This window comes from Trichechus manatus, unplaced genomic scaffold (genome assembly GCF_000243295.1).
Source record: "Trichechus manatus latirostris isolate Lorelei unplaced genomic scaffold, TriManLat1.0 scaffold00170, whole genome shotgun sequence".
In the NCBI taxonomy this organism is placed as follows: Eukaryota; Metazoa; Chordata; class Mammalia; order Sirenia; family Trichechidae; genus Trichechus; species Trichechus manatus.
The window spans coordinates 3,423,701-3,438,417 of record NW_004444106.1 but is presented as its reverse complement, the minus strand read 5'-3'; the positions used below and the strand labels follow the sequence as shown (position 1 = coordinate 3,438,417).

Sequence of the window (14,717 nt, the reverse complement as noted above, 5' to 3'; positions counted from 1 at the left end):
TCTGGCTTCCTAGAGAAGCCGAGGGCAGACTTCCGGCGCGGGACCCGCGCGCGCCGCCGGGTAAGGAAGTTCTGGCTACCCAGCTGCGGCAGCCAGAGTACCATGTGCCCTCAGGCTACCATGCTGCGCGCTGATTCTCCGTTCCCTTTTGTGTGCAGCCGGGCGTGTGTGGGTGGAGGACCGCATCGCTAAGCCTCTTCCTCTGCTACGGCGGGACACCCGGATCTTCTAGGCCAGGCCCCTGCCGGCATCTCCTCCCCATAGTTCCGGACTAGCCATTTTGATCAGGTGCAGCATCTTATCCGGTTCTGGGCCTCGTATTCTCAGACTGTAAAATGGATGTGAGGATCTTGGGCCTAACCGAGGACTGGCAGCTTCTTCAGATCACTTACACCTTGGAATCCACTGTATCCCTATTATACAGTCAAGGAAACTGAGACCACAAAAGAGGAAATTACTTTGGAATAGCAAAGGTAGGCTTTCCCACCAGCTTCATCTATTTAGGGTAGAGGCACAGTTGAAAGCCACGTTCCTTGATTTATAGCACTACCGCTCCAGGAGTCTAAGGGCATTTTAAATAATCTCCTCTATGAAAAACTTAGGAGCCCCAGTGGTGCAAGGTTAGGAGCTAGGCCGCAACCGAAAGGTCGGTGATTTGAAGTCACCAGCCTCTTCGCTGGAGAAAAGACCTGGCGATCTGCTCCCGTAAAAATCGCATGGGGCAGTTTTACTGTCACGTGGGGTTGCTATGAGTCAGTCAGCTGGACAGCATGCAACAACAACATTATGAGCTTATTATGTGTCAGTCCCGTTACATACATTATCTCCTCTCATCCTTAGTACAACCGCGTGAAGCGCTGCTATTATCCACATATTACAGATAAGAAAATTGAGGCTCAAAGAGGTTCTCCAGAGTATAGAGGCAGGTCTGGCTAAGTGTTGTTGCTCGGTGCCCTCCAGTTGGTTCTGACTCATAGTGACTGTTCAACAGAACAAAACACCTTCCCGGTCCTGTGCCATCGTTGCTATGTTTGAGCCCATTGTTGCAGCCGCTGTGTCAGTCCATCTCATTAGGGTCTTCCTCTTTTTCCCTGACCTACTTTACCAAGTATGATGTCCTTCTCCAGGGGCTGGTCCCCTCCTGATAACACATCCAAAGTACCTAAGATGTAGTCTTGCCGTACTTGTTTCTAAAGGGCATTCTGGCTGTGCTTCTTCCAAGACAGATTTGTTCGTTCTTCTGGCAGTCCATGGTACATTGAATATTCTTAACCAACACCACAGTTCAAAGGCATCAATTCTTCTTCAGTCTTCCTTATTCATTGTCCAGCTTTCACATGCATATGAGGCAATGGAAAATACCATGGCATGGGTCAGGCGCACCTTAGTCCTCAAATTGACATCTTTGCTTTTTAACACTTTGAAGAGGTCTGTTGCAGCACATTTGCCCAATGCAGTATGTCATTTGATTTCTTGACTGCTGCTTCCATGGGTGTTGACTGTGGATCCAAGTAAAATGAAGTCGTTGACAACTTCAATATTTTCTCCATTTATCATGATGTTACTTATTGGTCCAGTTGTGAGGATTTTTGTTTTTTTTTATGTTGAGGTATAATCCATACTGAAGGCAGTAGTCTTTGATCTTCATCAGTAAGTGCTTCAAGTCCTCTTCACTTTCAGCAAGCAGGTTGTGTCAGCTGCATATTGCAGGTTGTTAATGAGTCTTCCTCCAATCCTGATGCCGAGTTCTTCTTCATATAATCCTATTTCCCGTATTTGCGCAGCCTACACAGTAAATAAGTATGGTGAAAGGATACAACTCTGACATGTACCGTTCCTGATTTTAAACCACGCAGTATCCCTTGTTCTGTTCAAATGACTGCCTCTTGATCTATGTATAGGTTTGAATGAGCACAATTAAGTGTTCTGGAATTCCCATTCTTCACAATGTTATCCATAATTTATTATGATCCACAGAGTCGAATGCCTGTGGCTACATAGGAGGGTTATAAACCCACGTTTGTCTAAGCCTGACTAGCCTTTAATCTGACTGGAAAATTTGTGGGTTTTTTTTTTTTTTTTTTAAATTAGCTAACATTGAGTGCCTACTGTTGTGTGCCATTGAGTTGATTCTGATTCATAGCGACCCTGTATGTCACTGTAGAACTGCCTTGTAGGGAGGAGAGCACCAGTTTTTTCTCCAAGGAGCATGGAGCCACTGGTAGGTTCCAACTATGGACCTTTTCGTCAGATCGCTTAATCATTGTGCCACCAGGGTTCCTTTTCAGTGCTTACTACTGAATCCTTTACAAAGGGGCAAGATGCTTACCACTATGACTAGATGGGGGATTCATAGACCTAATTGAGTTAAATCATAATAGTCCTGGTTCAGGTGTCTTTGAATCCCTTTAATTACCTCAAGGAGAAAGAATTGGATTTAACACTTTTCATATATATATGTATGTATATATTTTTTCAGCTTTATTGAGATATAATTCATATGCCAAACATGCAATTTACCCATTTGAAGTGTACAATTCAGTGGTTTTTAGTATATCCAGAGTTGTACGGCCATCATCGCAATCAATTATTAGAACATTTTCATCACCCCAAAAAGAAATGGTATCAATTAGCAGTTCCCATCTCCTCCAGCCCTAGGCAACCACTGATCTACTTCCTGTCTGTATCGATTTGCCTATTCTGTACATTTCATGTAAGGCCATATGTGGCCTTTTGTGACTGGGATAATTTTTTTTTAAGAAAGTCTTGGCCATGAGCTCAGAGCTTTGACCTATAACCATAGCCAGCTAGAACTGAATAGCATTGTTTTGATTTTGTTGTATTTATCACTTTAGGGTAAGTGATAGCCATTTCCGGTTTATGGTAGTGGTATCAAGTTTCCTTTTTGAATAAATTCATATCTGTAAAAAAAGAGTTGATACTTTTAGAGGAACAGATCAAGGAAACAGTAGTATAGGTGGAGTCCCTGAGTGGTGCAAACAGTTAATGCTCTTGGCTGCTAAGTGAAAGGTTGGAAGATTCAGGTCCACCCAGAGGCGCCTCAGAAGACAGGCCTGACAATCTACTGGCGACCTACTTCTGAAAAACCAGCTATTGAAAATCCTGTGGAGAACATTTCTGCTCTGACACACATGGGGTCACCATGAGTCAGAATCGACTGGTTAGATAGTATACGTGGTACACAAATATGTCAAAGATTAGGAAGGCTGTTCCCCTGGCCTGGACCTGTCACCCCAAGTTACTACTATATGTCAGCCTTGCGCTAGGTATATATACAAACAATCTTGCTGTTCCTTGCTATAGGCCAGCAGAGAACTATTATATCCAATTTACAGACAAGCAAACAGGTTTAGAAAGGTAAAGTGACTTTCCCAGGATCACAGAGCTGGTGGAGAAACAAAGATGGGAACATGGATGCCCTTCCTGAGTCCACAACTCTTCAGTGACCTTCCAGAGTTGAGAGCCACATAAGTGAGTTACTGGCAGATGGTGACCCAGCTGTGGTACTCAAGCAAGTCTCTCAGCACACTCTGGCTCCATTTTCTTATCTGCAAAATCTTTCTTCCCAACATCCCACTGGAAGCAGACTTTTTAAAAATTTACTTACATTTTTAATTTTTTAAATGGTATCAAAATCAAACTTAAGGACCACTGTGAAGAGAGTGTTCTTATAAAGAAAGGAGTCTCACTCCTTTTTGGGGAGTCAAGAAGCTTCTTTTGTAAGGCCTGTTCTAAGGAACCATTTTCTAGAGCAGCAGCTGGGCTAAGGGACTTGGAGTTTGTGAGAAAGGAGATGGGGGATCCTTGAGCCCCCTTGGGAACATGAACGTGACGGTAACAATGGCTCCCATTTACTGGGCCTTCATAATGTGCCAGGCACTCAACTACGGAAGTGGTATATGTGTGTGTGTCTGTGTGTGTACACGTACATACTGTAGAGGTCATGCTTTTATCCACTCGCCTACTCTACCTCTAGATTTTTAGAGGGAACCTTTCTTAGAGATCATTTCATTCTACCTTCTAATTTAGAGGTGAGGGATGGTTTCTTTGTTTAGTTCTTCAACAGTCATGGAGGTTCTATTCTGTGCTAAGCCTCATGCTGAGCTCTTAGAAAAGAGAAAAGACCAAGGTGTTAGCAGTGGGAATCTCTAAGTGCTAAGAATACAGTGTTACTTTTTTTTGTTTATTTGTATTTTCTAACTTTCTACAATGTATTTATGATAAATGTCTGTTACCTGTCCTCAAAGTATGCCTCTATTTATACAGTACTCTTTCTCAGACTTAATTATGTTGTCTCAAAACTCCCATGGTGGGAGAAATATCAGTTAAGGAAGTCAAGACCTTATACTGGAGAGGTAGCCCCCTAATTCGAGTGACAGCCACATCTATAGTCTCTTCCGAGTAAAGGGATCAAATGTCATGACACCTTACTCTCCTTCCCACAAATCTCCGATTGGCTCAGGAATTGGCATATGAACCCAACTCTGTATAGCATTGATTTTCAACAGCGCAGTACTGGATCTGAGTGTTTAGGAAGCTAATGGGGCTGGTTTGGGTTTTGGTTGTAACAATTTCTTAGAATGCTACTGGCATATAGTTAGCAGGGCCCGAGGGATGCTAATCACCCTGTAATTTGCAGGGTAGCCCACACAATAAGTGTCCTGTGAATGCCAGTGAACTCCTGTAGGCTGGCCTGGTGGCTTCTGAGGTATCTGGGCCTAATTGGAACATGCCTACAGGTAATGACTGAACTGACATGGCTGATAAGATCCAGTCTCTTGGGAGTTTGAAAGCCAGGCCCAGAAAAAGTGAACTAAAGCAGAGGGGACCAAGAGAGGGATCTGGTAGAGTCAGTTCCCGGGGAGTGCATATGGTGTCTAAAATGCAATGATGTGCCAGGGTCTCCATGCCTTCCATGGGTCTCAGAGGGTATTACCAATATCCCAAGTCTGTGTGAGGCTCCACTACGGACACTCATCAAGCAAGAGAGCTTTATAAACCTTTGAGAAATCCTATAATGGTTTTCTCTTTTACTAACAGTCATTGAATAGGAAATAAGTGACATTTTAAATAATTTGAAACTGCTTACTCTATTAATGGGTATTCTACATACCCTTCCTTGCTTTCACATACCCTCCCTTGCTTTCTTAGGATTCATTCTTTTGCTGGGTTATCCTGGGACAGGTTATGTGCTTTCTAAGAGGGATGTTCTTCTATGGAATGTCCAGTGCCTTTTTAATTTTACAGCTCCAAGTCCCTAGGTCATGACAAGGAATGACATGAAATTCATATAGACTTGATCTGAAATTTTTACAGTTGCCTAAAAATTGAACAAAAAGGAGTAGATGTATATGTTTAAGAATTTTGTGTAAGTAGATTTTGTGATTAGGGAGGAATTATAATCCTGCACAGTGCCTAGCTAAATGTTTTGTTCAATTCATAAATGTCAATTAAAATAATTAAAGTTATAGATCTGAGAGGGAAAGCAATAAGCTCAGAGTCACCCAGCAAGTTGGTACCAAGCTGGGACTACAACTCTGGTCCCTGTGCTCAAGCTCGATGCTCTTTCTGCTTAGTCTCTCTCCATGACTCAAAAAGCCATGCTCCATGAGAAAACTGCAAATTAGTTTAAAAAGTGAGAGGTGGAAGCTGAGAAGAGAGGGAAGGTGAAGCAGAGTTCATAGTAGGAAGGCAAATTTTAAAAGTCTTTTCTTGTTATGACTAGTTTTCTATTGCTGCTGTAACAAATTACCACGGATTCAGTGGCTGAAAACAAGACAAGTTTATTATGTGACATGTCTATAGGCCAGAAGTCCAACATAGGTCTGTCTCACGGAGCCCAAAATCAAGGTGTTGGCACCCAGAGGCACCCTGGAAGAAAGGCCTAGTGATCCACTTCCAAAAAAATCAGCCATTGAAAATCCTGTGAAGCACAGTTCTACTCTGATACACATGAGGTCACCAAGAGTTTGAATCGACTCAAAGGTAACTGGTTATTCTGGTTATATAAGTAAACTAGTCTTTCTGGATGCTTGTAAATTGTTTTTTCTATTTCTGGAATTTAGGAATTTCATCAAAATACGCTTAGCTTTAGTCATGAACCCTGCTTGAGACTCAGTGAATTCTTTCTGTATGCAGACTCAGATTTTCCTCTCCAACTGTTCCTTTTCTCTCCTTTTTGGGACTCCTGTTATTTGCCATGTTAGGTCTTCTGGACCTGTCCTTCAAATTTACATATAATATCATGGTTTCCTTACCCTTGTATTTCTGATGGGTTATATAATTTCTTCCATTATCTTTGAGTCTCTCAGTGTCTGTGCCAATTACCAAACATGTCTATTTCAATTATACGTCACCAACTGGGGAAATAACCACAGGGTGGGTCTGTGAACCAGCTGGGCCCACTGAATCAGCTTGAAGTTAAGACTCCATCTGTGACCTGACTACTGTAACCTTCCATTTGATTGGTGGGCCACAGGTCGCATTTTTGGGTCCTCAGGAATAAGTGTCATTTCAGAGCCAATCTAGTAATCCCTGAAAGGTCTAGATATTTCCTTTTCCCCAGTGTACAGACAGCCTGATAAATGGCCACAGATCCCTTTGGGGAAAGCTTGGAGGAGGATTTATGATGTGTACTTGGCGGCAGAGGTGCAGGGTGCTTTCTCAAGGGATCTCAGCATCCCCTTCAATCAAGGGGCTCTGGATCTGTGATTGACTTAGGTCTAGAAACTGAGTGAGAGGCTCTGACTTCATTGTGGCAACTCAAGTCAGGATTCTGGCTACCAGACCTAGAGTTTTCCTGTTATGTAGATCAAGCAGGAGAAAATGACTTCTGGAATGGGGGTGTAAAGACCTCCGAAAGTCCATTGCATAAAAGCAATGAGAACACTGGCAAAATTAACTTTTTCAGAACTCCGGATGTTAACCAAAGGCTTGCAACAATCCAAGGATTGTTTATTCAAGAAAAACGGCTATATCTGAGTAAGAACAGTGAACTCTATAGTGTTTTAACTTGATCTATTCCCATCCCCCTACTTGCCAGGTCTGCAATAACTTTGAAAACCAAAAGCTTTACAAGAATGCCAGCTGTGAAAATAGCAAGCTAGCAGTCACTGGAGGGAGCAGAACAGGTTTGAAGCTCCACAAAAAACCCACCCCCAGAGAGGTAACACTACGTGACTTGTCTGGTAGCTCCCTGAAAAGCTTTATTTGACCCGACTCACAGCTCTCTGTGTGCAAACAGTCGCATCCCTAGAGCATTTGTAGAAAACCATTAGTGGCAGTTGTTAACCTAGCAGCTGCCTAAGGCGGTGATACCAGTTGGACTAATAAGCGGCTTAAAAGGAAAAACTGAGGAATAGGATATCCATAACACCCATTGCTGTGGAGTTGATTTCGACTCATAACATCCTATAGGACAGAGTAGAACTGCCTTATAGGATTTCCAAGGCTGTAAATCTTTATAGAATTAGACTGCCACATCTCCCATGGAGCGGCCGGTGGGTTTGAACTGCTGACCTTTCACTTAACAGCTGAGCAGTTAACCACTGCACCACCATAGCTCCAAGATATCCATAGGGGGCTTTTATTTATTTTTTATTGTTGTAGTTTAAACGAAGTTTCCATTTCAAGTTAGTCTCCCATACAAAAATTTATACATACATTGTTATGTGACCCTAATTGCTCTCCCCGTACTGTGACAGCACACTCCTCCTTTCCACCCCTAATTCCCCATGTCTGTTCACCCAGCTCCTAACCCTCTCTGCCTTCCCATCTCACCTCTGGACAGAAGCTGCCCGTTTAGTCTCTCGTATCTACTTGAGCTAAGAGGCACACTCCTCACAAGTATCATTTTATGTCCCATAGTCCAGTCCAATCCCTGTCTGAAGAGTTGGCCTCAGAAATTGTTTTAGATCTGGGCTGATAGAGAATCCAGGGGCCATGCTTTCCGGGGTTCCTGCAGTCTCAGTCAGACCATTAAGTCTGGTCGTCTCACTAGAATTTGAGTTCTGCACCCCATCTTTCTCCTGCTCCATCAGAGACTCTCTTGTGTTTCCTGTCAGGGTGGTCATTGGTGGTACCCGGGCACCATCTAGTTCTTCTGGTCTCAGGCTGATGAAGTCTCTGGTTTATGTGGCCCCTTCTGTCTCTTGGGCTAATACTTTCCTTGTGTCTTTGGTGTTCTTCATTCTGCTTTACTCCAGGTGGTTGGGACCAACTGATGGATCTTACATGGCCGCTTGCAAGCTTTTAAGACCCCAGACGCCACTCACCAAAGTAGTACACAGAACATTTTCTTAATAAGCTTTGTTATGCCAAGTGACCTAGATGTCCCCTGAAAGTATGGTGCCCAGACCCGTACCCCTGCTACTCTGTCCCTCGAAGTATTTGAGTGTATTCAGGAAACTTCTTAGCTTTTGGTTTAGTCCAGTTGCGCTGACTTCCCCTGTAGTGTGTGCTGTCCTTCCCTTCACCTAAGATAATTCTTATCTACTATCTAGTTAGTAAATAACCCTCACTCTCCCTCCCCACCCTCGTAACCATCAAAGAATGTTTTCTTCTGTGTTTAAACCTTGAGTTTTTATAATGGTGGTCTTATACAATATTTGTCCTTCTATGACTGACTAAATTCACTCAGCATAAAGCCATCCAGATTCCTCCATGTTATGTTTCACAGCTTCATTGTTGTTCTTTATTGTTGCATAGTATTCCATTGTGTGGCTATACCATAATTTGTTTATCTGTTTGTCCGTTGATAGGCCCCTAGGTTGTTTCCATCTTTTTGCTATTATGAACAGTGCTGCGATGAACATGGGTGTGCATGTATCTATTCGTGTGACGGCTCTTATTTCTCTAGGATATATTCCAAGGAGCAGGATAGCTGGATCATATGGTACTATTTCTAGCTTTTTAAGGAAGCGCCCAATCGATTTCCAAAGCGGTTGTACCATTCATAGGGGGCTTTTAAAAGCTCCATCATATTCCTGGGAACCTAGAAGATCATAAGCATGTGCAGAGCTGTGCACATGCCCAGGAAAGATAAGAGGAGGCCCAAATCTCTTAATTGTGGCCGACGTTGAGGCTCTTCACAAGCAGAAAGTAAAGGCTAAAGCAGTGTTGCAAACTACCTGCTGGAGCATTGAAAACATGCCCCAACACACACAAACACAGAGCCCCTCAGAAAAGTCTGGGAGACTTATTGGCTCAGGATAGTTAAGGGAATCTCTGGTATTCATTAGCTGATGTCATCTAGTAAAATGAATTGTCTAAATTCATGAGGGATAAGAATCAGGATCAGCACAAAGCTGGTTCCTATGAGGCAGAAGTCAGGTATATCTCCACCATCACACTTCTCCATTCTTTCTGACACCAGCCGCTCCCCCCACGTCCCTGTCTACTCTGCAGGGTTCATTAATTCATTGCAGTGGCCACACAGAACTCACAGACCATACTGAAAGTTATGTGGTTTACTAGGGAAGTGACAGGCTACAACTCAGGATCAGGATCAATTTGGAAGTAACAGAAACAACTTGGGATTAGTGTCAGGAAGCAGGCAAGGTCTGGAAGGGTCTCCAAAGTGGTGAGCACATCTCTCCCCTCTTCAGTGTAGGACAGCTTCTGACCAGGACAGCTCTCAGAGCAAAAAGGCTCATGACACAGATAAGCACTCCTCTGGAATAGCCCTAAGACTGTTCTCAGCCAGAACCATTGCCCTCCTCCAGTGATCAGTGAGTACACACGGCTTCTCTGCTGGGCAGGTGCCTTTCTCTACTGAGTGGCTGCCTTCTCTTCTGTGCAGACCTCCCCACCATTGGGCTCCCCATTGTCGGCCTCTCTGCTGCTAGCTGGCGCAGCTCATGGACAGTGTAGCAGCTTGCTCAGCTTTTTTAGCTGCTCTCTACCATCAGGCCTCTCTGCCATCAGGTCTCTTCCACTCTCCCAGCTCACACTCCCACTAGGCTCCCATGTGGCTCTGCTTCTCTGCCAGCCCAGCTGTTAGCCAGTATCTCAACGAGGAGGGCTCTAAAGACGCTGTTTCAGCCGTTTATATATCACAATCCTCATCAGTTACGAGGCGGACGCCTCCCTCACCAGCCCAGAGTTCAACCTATCCTCAATTACCCATGAGATGTCAATCAGCTCAGAACTTGTTAATTACCAGACAGAAGTACCAAACCATCAAGTTGTTTACAGCTTACCCAGGAAATGTTAAACAACCTGGAGAATCCCCTAGGCAAAAGTAATAAACCCTCTGGAGTAAAAAACAACCGGGGAGCATCCCCCCACCCACAAATTGCTTCTCCAAAGATCTAGGGCAAAGGTCACTCCTCAGACCTTAGGGGGAAAAATCTCCCAAGCTGTTTTTCCAAAGAACCAAGGCAAAAGGTCGCATAAAGGAACTTGTTTCACCACAGCTGACCACTAAGCTAACCAAGCAGGGATTTCAGTGGCCACACACAATAAAGAATACAGACTTTATAGAGTTAGTCCAGAAAAGTCAGGAGTCCCTGCATAGTGCAGTTAAGCACTTGGCTACTATCCAAAAGATTGGCAGTTTGAACCCACCCAAAGGTACCTCAGAAGAAAGGCTTGGCGATCTGTTTCCAAAAGGTCACAGCCTTGAAAAGTCACTAAACAGACAGCAACATCAATAAAGTTGGGTGTGTAGGATCTGATTTCCAGAGTTGCCAGATTCTAATATTTAAAATGTCATTGCAACAAAAATATGACAAGACATACAAAGAAACAAGAAAGTATAGGCCAAAGGAAAAAAGCTGTCAATGGGAACTGTCTCTGAGGAAGCCCAGAAGTTAACTTACTAGACAAAGACTTCAAATCAGCTGTTTTAAATATACTCAAAAAACTAAAGGAAACCACGTCTAAAGAACTAAAAGAAAATATTAGAACGATGCCTCACCAAATTGTTGTTGTTGTTACTTGCCGTCAAGTTGATTCCAACTCAAGATAACCCCATGTGTGCAGAGTAGAACTGTTCCATAGGGTTTTCTAGGCTGTGATCTTTTGGAAGCAGATCACCAGGCCTGTCTTCTGAGGCACTTCTGGGTGCATTTGAACCATCAATCTTTCAGCTAGTAGTCTAGAGCTTAACTATTTGTGCCACCCAGGGACTCCCCTCACCAAATAGAGAATATCAATAAACAGAAATTTTAAAAGAACCAAATAGAAATTCTGGAGTTGAGGCCAGCCGACCATGGGAGTGTGACAGAGGCCATGAATTCTGTTTCAAGGCAGCGCTGAACCCTCCAAGTAGACACAATGAGCAAAGCTCACTTGCCCAAGTTGAAAAAATTTATGGACAAGAGAAGTTATCATTGAAATTAAATGGTGGGAGACATGTCCAAGGAATATTGTGGGGATTTGATCCCTTTCTGCATCTTGTGTTGAATGTGTGGAGATGGCAACTAGTGGACAACAGAACAATAATGGAATGATGGTAATAAGAGGAAACAGTATCATCATGTTAGAAACCTTGGAATGAGAATAAATAAGGGCTGTGTTCAGCAGAGAAATCAATTGCTTCCACATGTCCCCTCTCCAAAGAGCCTGTTTTACTATGATGTAAGAATCCGCCTGTGTACATTCTTCATATTAATTTTTTTTTTTTTGTTAAATAAACTTTTGTAATAGTCAAAAAAAGTTCTGGAATTGAAAAGTACAATAACTAAAATGAAAAATCTCCTAGAGGAGCTCAATAGCTGGTTTGAGCTGGCAGAAGAAAGAATCAGCCAATCTGAAGACAGGTCAATTAAGATTTTGAGTTTGAGGATCAGGAAGAAAGAAGAAGGAATATGAACAAAGTTTCAGAGACCTGTGGGACACCATCAAGCATACCAACATACACATAGTGCAAGTCCCAAAAGGGGAGAAGAGAGAGAGGCAGAAAGAACGTATGAAGAAATAATGGTCAAAAACTTTCAAATTTGATAGAAAAACAATCTGCACGTACAAGAAGCACAAGGAATTCAAAGTAGGATAAATTCAACGAGATGCATATCTTGAAACATCATAGTCAATCTGTTGAAAGACAAAGAGATAATCTTGAAAGCAGTAAGAGTAAAAGCAAGTCATCAAGGACAACAGCTCCTAATAAGATTAACAGCCAACTTCTTATCAGAAACATGGAGGCCAGAAGGCAGTGGGATATATTCAAAATGCTGAAATAAAGAAAGAAACAAACACACAAAAACTATCAACCAAGGATTCTTTAGCAAAACTATCCTTCAAAAACAAAGGAGAAATTAAGACATTCCCAGATAAACAAAAGCTGAGAAAACCTGAAGCTTGCAGACCTACCCTACAGGAAATACAAAGGGAGTTCCTTCAGGCTGAAATGAAAGGACTAGACAGTAACTCAAATCCATGCAAAGAAATAAGGAACATCAGTAAAGGAAACTACACAGGGAAATACTAAAGACAGTATACATGTATTTTTTGTTTGTAACTCCTTTCATCTATAGATTTTAAAGACAACTGTAAAAGCAATAATTGTGTTGATAAAATGTGTAGATAGGCTTAAAATGTATAAAGATGTAATAGCTCAAAGGAGAAGTGGAGATGGAGTGATATAGGAGCAAAGTTTTTCTATACTATTGAAATTAAGTTGGCATTAATCTGAAATAGATTCTTTTAAGTTAAAATGTTGGTTGCAATCCCCAGGAGAGCTACTAAGAAGATAACTAAAAAGAATAGAGTAAAAGAAACAACAGAGAAAATGGTATACTAGAAAATATTTAACACAAAAAATGGTAGTAATGGAGAGAATAGAGGAAGAAAAAAGATATAAGGCATATAGAAAACAAACAGCAAAATGACAGATATAAATAGTACCCTATCAATAATTACATTGAATGTAAATGGACTAGACTGAACACTCAAATCAAAGCGGAGATAGGCAGAATGGATTTAAAAAACATACAGCCCAACTATATGCTATCTTTAGATTCATAGATAGAAACAGGTTGAAATTAAAAGGATGGAGCAAGATATACAAGCAGTAACCAGAAGAGATGTGTAGTGGCTATACTAGTATCATATAAATATTTAACAATTTAAGACAAAACTGTTAGCAGAGAAAAAGGACATTTTATAAAGATAAAAGGGTTGATCCATCAGGAAGACGTAAGAATTACAAACATGCATCTAACAACAAAGCCCCAAAATACCTGAAGCAAAAACTGACGGAAGAGAAGGGAGAAATAGACAATTCAGCAATAACAGTGGGAAACTTCAGTAGCCCACTTTCAATAATAGATAAAACAACTAGATAGACAATCAACAAAGAAATACATTAAGCAATACTCTAGTTGGTTGCCCATCTATTTCCCTCCTAGGGATACTGTGAATAATTAGCCACTGTCAAAGACCTCTGCAAACCAAGGAATTGGACTACCTGCTACCATTTATGTTTGATGTACCCACCTTATCTTTGGTGCTTAAGCACTATTCCAGGATCTCATCATACCCATTGAGATCAAAGAGCCCATCTCAATGGTGGCATCCCCTACAGCCATAACTGGCCTACATACAGAGGAGAGCAACCAGAGACCTTTTCAAAGATGAAGATGTTTCCCTCGGTAACGTATATCTCAGTGCCTTAGAGAAGAGTGTCTTCTCAGCTTGCTCATGGAATATAGTTGGCAGGTTGTATATGAAAAATCCAGTCTAACATTCATACACCCTAAGCTTTTGGATTCTCTCCTCCACATGATGCCAGGGAAGCTCTAACATCTTAACCTCACTAACTATAGGCCACCATTGAGTCCAAATTTCAGGTAACCAACCAAGTCTTAAGCTCTTAGAGTAAACTTCAGGTACACAAGCTAAAAAATTATATCTGGAATATCTAGTAAGTGCACCCATATCAATATTGTTCTATTCCTCCCTCACTGGTCCAACACCCTTAGAATCCATCCTCACAGACTTCCCAGGTGTCTGCTGATACCTAGTAGCAATGTCTTGCCATTCCTTTGGTGTGTAAACTGTTTCCTCCTGGGTCATAGTGTACCTGTCCCCCTGAAGCATGCTAATATTTGACCCTAGTTAAGGGTTTAGTGGCAATGGATTTTGAGAATAAGCATCCCCTTTCAAGGTATTGTCCTCAGGTAAGGTTATCACTAGGTTTTCAGGCAGAGGAAATCTAGTCTGCTCATACCCTGGAGGGAAAGCTACCTTTTTTTTTTTAATTGTAAAAATGCATATAACAAACATTTGCCAATTCAACATAGGGCAAGCTACTTCTACTGGTAAGGAAGACTCAGAATGACTTGGGAGTTCAAGACTGTTAGTTTCATCTGGGTCCAACCAGATGCACCATTCCAAATTTCTGGATCCCAGTCTTCCCAATCAGTGCCCTAATTTTCACATGACAAATTTGATGAGACTGTGAATTCAGCTGATACTAAAATTCAGCAAACCAGCACAATTAAATTTTGTGTTTTATTTTTAGCAGTATCAGCCCTGAGTCTACAAGAAATAAGATTGTTTCAGAGCCATCATGGAAGGTCTCTGGTTCTCAGACTGAGACTTGAGCTGAGAGTTAATAGACCTAAGCTTGTCATTTTCACTCTGTAACTACTCAAGTGCACTGAAAATAATTCATCCCATACCACAGTCTTTAGTTATTTTTACTGCTCTTGACAGTCAAGGGCAGCAGCCATTTGGACTCCCAAGGCATG

The 14,717-nt window shown here is 42.0% G+C and overlaps 1 pseudogene; it reads left to right on the top strand.

Moving 5' to 3' along the window:
* Nucleotides 1-11,175: 11,175 nt before the first annotated feature.
* Nucleotides 11,176-14,127, top strand: LOC111822395 (small nuclear ribonucleoprotein G pseudogene; annotated as a pseudogene).
* Nucleotides 14,128-14,717: the final 590 nt, after the last annotated feature.